This window comes from Glandiceps talaboti, chromosome 3 (assembly GCF_964340395.1).
Source record: "Glandiceps talaboti chromosome 3, keGlaTala1.1, whole genome shotgun sequence".
NCBI classification, from domain to species: domain Eukaryota; kingdom Metazoa; phylum Hemichordata; class Enteropneusta; family Spengelidae; genus Glandiceps; species Glandiceps talaboti.
The window spans coordinates 10,072,871-10,080,208 of record NC_135551.1 but is presented as its reverse complement, the minus strand read 5'-3'; positions in this window follow the sequence as shown (position 1 = coordinate 10,080,208).

The following is a 7,338-nucleotide window of genomic DNA, read 5'->3' as shown; positions in this document are numbered from 1 at the left end:
AAATTTACACGTGAACGAAATCCTTTCACGGATATTAAAATACTTATTAGTAAATTTACATTTTTGATACGAACAAAGTGCAAACCCGAAACAAACGTTAAAATCGCGTTATGATACCTTTTCTCAATGACAACGCTGTTTTTCTGTTGACTAGGAATGGTTAGTCTGGAGAGTCAGGCTTGTTGAAATCTTGCCACTACACAATATCATATACCAGACTGCACTAAAAGCTGTTTTGAATCACGCTGTTTGTTAAAAAAATTGAGTTGGTTTTCAGTTCCTTTTTACCAATTACATCAATTTACTGTGTTTTCCTTTCTCATAAACACAGCCCGAATATTTTCAGGGTTCTCATGTCGCAATTCTCTCTGCTAGACTTTTGCCGTGCCTGGACATGGCGGAGTTCGCTACATGGTCCAAATTGGCACCAGCCGTGACAGTGTTGGTTGCAGGTGCCTCATGTAGACAGACATATGGCAGGCCGTTTTCTGTATTTCGTCCAAGGTGGTTATGATCTTCTAATAGAAACAAAGTTGACCACATTAATTGAATGATTTTTAATAAAACATAGCAAGACAACCTGCTATTCGAGGTCATTGTGTACCCGACACTAAAGTATAACGTGTATAATAATACCGTGTTCTTACTACGGGGATTCTTGTAGGCTACCACGGGCTACACGTGAACCATGCCCCCAGAAAAGTTTCGTCTGTGTGCCGTCAGCAGACTCAGTTCAGGGTTAACGACCTACTACCCCAGTTCCAAAAGACATCTCAAAGTCACAAATGTCTATCAGGATTTGCATATATAGATGATGCCAAGACATTTACGTGTACATGTATACGTACCACAATTCGAATGTACATACATGACTTTGTATTATATACTGGAAAGAATAAAAATAAAACACAGGCGCTGCGATGCGATAGTCCAAGTCAGAACAGAACGACTACGTCATCTTAACACCTAGGAATTGCCTAATACTAAAACAGCTAAATAACGGTCTGCAATCTTTCAGTTACCATGGCTACGGTCTTTTGGAGCAGTGATTTGCATCTTACCAATATCACCACATGTCAATTAAACACAAACACAAGAGTGGCAAATAAACCAATCAAGAAATTATGCCCTATTAGTATTTGCCCTCCTTGTTTTGCTGTGCTATATATTTATAGTTCTTGTATGTTCGGTACACAATTTCTTGTAGTTCTAGGGCTAAATAAAAAATATACAGGTTGTTTCCAATAACCTGACCGATCCTAGTTTAAGCCCCTGGCTCTAAATATTATTTTTGCATGCAAAAAGGTAAAATGATAACAATTTACTTCTATGTCCATATACACCATCATACCTTTGCCTCATTTGTAGTCACTTTTAAAAAAATAGTATTCCAGAGAAAAACCAGGTCTTTTAAGACTATAACAGTACAGTCTACATAACGTGTTCGTCTACTTAATTTATTATTGACTTCATTTACTTCTTTTACATCACATCAAACTCTCTCGAAGGTATTGTGACCGATGAGTATCTTATCTTATTAAGTAATTTTTTTTTAATTTAGGTAAAATGAAATAAAATTCCAACCAACCAATCTAACCTATATTCTGAAGTCATGATCTGAAACAAACATTTTTTAAGATTTTGCCTAACTATATTTTTGATACCTCATATATTTTTTTAGAACTATAGTGCTAGTTTCTTTTACGGAGTATAAATAAAGGGATGTTTCGAATAACCTGACCGATCCTAGTTTATGTATGTATGTAACACAGTGTACTACTTAGATGCCTGGGGGGGGGGGGTGAGAAAGATCATGCAATTACAAAATCAACGTCCCTTTTTAATGAGAGATCACACCCAAGAAAATGATCTCACGGTGTCGGACCGATTTTATCAGAAATGGGATTATAAAACAAATTGTATCTTTGAAGAGGCTACTGTTCTATTAACATCATCTTGGTTTTATTTTTCTTAATATATGTGATAAATTTGACATCAAAATCTTCAGGCTTTGGTTATCTCTTCCAAAAACTTATATTACACATTACAAGTGAAAATAAATTTCATCCCTTCTCAGCTTCACTGTATATTGAATTGAGAAACAGGTGACACCAACCGATGAGATGGTAATTCTAGTATTAAAATGAAGCCAATTTTACAATTCTGACAAATCTTCAGGTACGTCTAGTAAAACCTATCAAGCTCTCCTCCAACAGGGTCAGTTGGTTGGACACGTATATATTGTCTTACCTTTTTAAAAGATACAATTTTTTTGCGGAAAATCCCTATCTGACCCCCTTTCATAATGACCCAATATCTAACGATACAACATACAGAAGAAGAGTGAAAATATTTTTCTGCCAAAAATCTTTAAAAGGTGCTAAATTATTGCTTGTACTGTCATTCTTTCAAATGGCAAATATAGCATTCGTTCCTTTCTGGGTAAGGTTCGTCAGAATATTATGTGAATCAGAAATCGTCTGCTTGCTTGGTAAAATCAAAATGTGTCATGTTTGAGAAGAGAAACGCGTGAAACTTTTCCAACATACTTTGTATGTATGTATGTATGTATGTATGTATGTATGTATGTATGTATGTATGTGTGTGTGTGTGTGTGTGTGTGTGTGTATGTATGTATGTATGTATGTATGTATGTATGTATGATAATAAGACAAACAGGTACTCAGGTAGATATATAGTGACGTCACGATGAGTAAGTCGGTGGTTGGTACGCCTGGTAGATGTGTATTTACTTGGATGTTATTTGATCAATCTAACGATCGATCTAATGTACTGATTAATTCTAGCAATGATAGCTCTACTGTTATGTATATCTGTTGTGTTTGTTTGTTTGTTTGTTTGTTTGTTTGTTTGTTTGTTCATTAGTTTTTTTGATTGTTTGCTTATTTATTTATGTATGTGTCTGTTAAGTTGGTGTTTGATTTCGGACAGCCCTATCATTTCTCGGCCAATACCGATTTACCTGTTGGGTGTGACTAAACCACTCAAGATGTCATGAATGACCTATTAACAGCTCTCGTCACTAAATGTGTGGGGTTTTTTTTACATAACGATATTTAGATTTGTCATGTTGTGTACTACATCGATCACATTAAGCTCTGATCATATCTGGGCCATTGGAATTTGATTTAAGTTACTCATCATAGCTTTTGGTTAAAAAAAGGTCTTCAACCGGGAGATGCACAAAGAGGTTCTTGAATTGGTAACTAAAGTTATCATGCATATTCGATTGGCATTTGTGGATAAAAAAAGTTTTGAGTTGGCAGTTGTGGATAAAAAATCTTGAGGTGGCAGCTGTGGGTGAAAATATCATGATGAATTGACAGTTATGGGTAAAAAACCGTCTTAAATTATATTGGTATTTGTGGCTTAAACATGTCTTGAGTTGTCAGTTGTGGATAAAAATGTCTTGAATTGGCAGTTGTCGGTTACTGAAAACAACCATAACAAAACAACAACAACAACAACAACAACAACAACAACAACAACGACGACGACGACGACGACGACGACGACAACAACAACAACAACAACAACAACAACAACAACAAACCTCCTTGAATTGGTAGTTGTGAGGAAAGACGTATTTGGCTGTTGTTAGTGAAATGGCCTTGAATTGTTGGTTATTGGTAACAAAATAAAAACAAACCGTCGTTAACTGGTATTGGTTAAGAAACGTAACCCATTTGACTTGATATTTGAGGCTCAAAAACGTCTTGAGTCGTTAGTTGTGGATAAAGAACATCTTAAATAAGTAGTTCTAGGTAAACAATGTCTCCAATTTGAAGTCTTGGCTAAAGAACATCTTGAATTGGCTTGTCAGTAGTCTTGACTACTAGTATACGACGCCTTGAGTCACAAGTTACAAGCAAGGTCCCATTATAGCTATATAACAATGTCTTCAAGTATTGGTAGCTGTGCAAAAGAGCGTCTTGCGTTGGTTTTTTTTTCACTCCAAAAACGGCTTGAAATGTTGTTAAGGAACATCTTGAATCATTGAATTAGTCTTTAAGTAAGGAGCTGATCTTAAAGATATACACACACGTCACTACATAGTACCCCTTCACCACTTACTGGAGCACAACAAGTGCATCCTCTGAGCACGTGATAAAGTGGAGTTGAAAGCAAAGTGAGTGGTAAGTACACACGGAGAAGCATTCACCAACAAAATCTCCAGACTACTATTCTAGTTGTCTAAGCATAGTTCGGACAGAGAGTAAACAACACGCTAACAACAAACAAATAAATAAGTTTGTTTTCGTTTATTTCCCCCAATCAACATAAAACAAACTCATTTTTACCAATTATTGGAAGTACGTCGTAGTGCAGACTGGAGCTGCTTTCATACACTGCATCTAAATAATGAATGGTGTTCGTACCGTATGCATGAAATGGAGGGGACGATCTTGAATTGCACGATTTCCAGACACAATACACTATTTCTATAGTGTGGGTCACGTGACTTTAGAGACGCCGTGGGGGGAGTACAGAAGCTTTAGCAAGGTGATCCTAACAGACGACGAAGACAAACATTCCATCGCCGTTATCTGACCACTTTGGGAACACGACCAAAGTAAACCAACTGTGATAACCGTTTTAAGTATTTGTCGGGTTTTTTTTTTGACTCGGTAAACAATTGGAGTAAACAGTGACGTAAATGACCAAACAAGCTTACCGCTACGGGAATACACAATTCAATGTTTTAGTCGAAATATGGCGTTTCTTCCGTCCACCATGGATTGGATTGAAATTATGGAAAATTGTTACTCAGAAATGCAAAATAAGCTACAAATCGTGTTATATGTTGCCTTCATACTAAAAACAATAATCTTAAACCTGAAAAATTAAAAAAAAGCAGAAGCAAAAACAAACAATATATCAGTCTTTACCTAGTACGAAGAACTCCAGTGATGGCCGACTCTTTATACGTGTTCATATTGTTAGTTCTAGGCAGGAGGAAACCGGGGTGTCCAGGAATAAAATCCCGTTGTTCCGATAGAATCAAACTGAACGACACTCTTACTTCAAAATCAAACCATTTATTCTTTTAAAAAAACTTTTGGGAGACACATATATTAGGGGAATTCATATGCAGTTGGATTTGGGCATTTTGTTTCAATCACTAAATTTCTCTCGGACACTTATTTGTTACCTGTCGATAGATTCATGGATCGAAATAGACGGTAAATCAAATACAGCGTCTTGTTTTGTAACTTCTGATGGTCACATTCCGTGTCGAATAAATAGGTTCTATTACAAGTCCACACAGATCCACTATTTTGTTTGCTATCATACATTGTTGTTGGACAGATTTTGAGTTTGTTTATCCCCTATCGAGATACAAACGCTAGTGTTTGTATGACATCATAGCGCGAAGACCAAAATGCTGCTGTCGATAAACCGTTAAAACACCTCTTTAGCTCTAATAGAGAATGTCATCGACACAATGATCATTGTCTCTGTTTTTTGACCACAATAAAGGCTATTGGCATCAAATGAGAAGATTGCAGACAAATGACAGAGTAAAGTCAAACGATAGGTTTGTTTGTACTTGGATTGACTAATGTTAGTTAGGGGAACTTGGTACAGAGCCAAATTGTGTTACAATAAAGATTGTATGGAAATACGAAGTAAAGGGAGAAATGGAGGGGCCGACAGACAGACAGACAGACAGACAGACAGACAGACAGACAGACAGACAGACAGACGGACGGACAGACAGGCAGACAGCAGACAGACAGACAGATAGATAGACTGACAGACTGACTGACTGACTGACTGACAGAGATAGAGAGAGACATAGACACACATACTGAGACAGACTGGGGGAGAGAGAGTGTGACAGGATCAGAGAGTAGAGACACATCTGATCTAGACAAACTGACTAATATATATATATATATATATATATATATATATATATATATATATATATATATATATATATAATTAGTATTTTATTTTGGGATTGGAAATAAGGCCGACTTCGAACACTACTACCTGTTCAACACGTAACTTATATTTATATCTATCTATCTATCTATCTATCTATCTATCTATCTATCTATCTATCTATCTATCTATCTATCTATCTATCTATCTATCTATCTATCTATCTATCTATCTATCTATCTATCTATCTATCTATCTATCTATCGACGGACGGACAGACAGACAGACAGACAGACAGACAGACAGACAGACAGACAGACGGACAGGTAGTGGTGGTGGTGGTGGTGGTGGCGGTGATGATGATGATGATGATGATGATGATGATGATGATGATGATGATGATGATGATGATGATGATGATGATGATGATGATGATGATGATGATGATGATGATGATGAAGCGGATAATGATTACAATGGCCATTATACTTCAGTTTTCAGTTCACTTCCTACCATTCTCATTTTCTGTTACAGTGTCTGTAGGAATAATTAAACTTCGCTATGGTCCTGTACATGAATAATTCATTTTAGGTAAAAAAGGGCCACGCTTCAGATACGAACAAGAAAAGTGGTAAATACACAAGTATTGTATCAGTCTACCCAGTGGAAAGGTTAGGACTATCGCTCTCGCCCCTTACATTATCAGAATTGATAACTTTAGTTCGGTCTTGAAGTTCAAGTAAAACAAGATGACTTTTTTTTATTTTGACAAGACTTTGCGATAATGCAATTTATAATTAATCACGTGTTTTTGTTTTTAATATTCAAATGGCTTTATGGTTACTGAGACAAAACGTATCGGCCTTAATCATATGGCGGTGCTAAAACTTACTGTAGTGTGAAAAGGTCTGTGAAATAAACATTTCTCTCGACACTATGGCGAGTTCGCGCGCTCGCTCTCTATCATGCAAAAAACATAGGAGAATGAAATGAACAATGTATGTTAACGTTGAAATCGACAGTAATAAACACTAATTGACAATTGTTTACATTATAGCTCCATTGTCCAGGTAGATGTCCGGCTGCACAGACGGCTTTTAACTTCAACCCCAGTTCACAATAAGTTGGTCTAAATTGTCGATGCAACACCAAAAATAGACCTCATTTGTGAAATCAATAAAGCGAACAGAAGCTCATTTCCGCCGCGTTTGTCCGAATTCACCGCAGTTTTGAAGCGATGAGTGAAACGTGGAAATAAAGGCAGAGTTGTAGTGAGGGAGCTGTGAGATTTGTACATTTATTGTACGTGTTCATTTCACCGTTTAACTTCGTGGCATGATGTTGATTTCCTGCTATGGAACACTACGTTGTTTAGCATACCATGAACGGGTCATAGCAATCGGAACACTCTATATCCACACACAC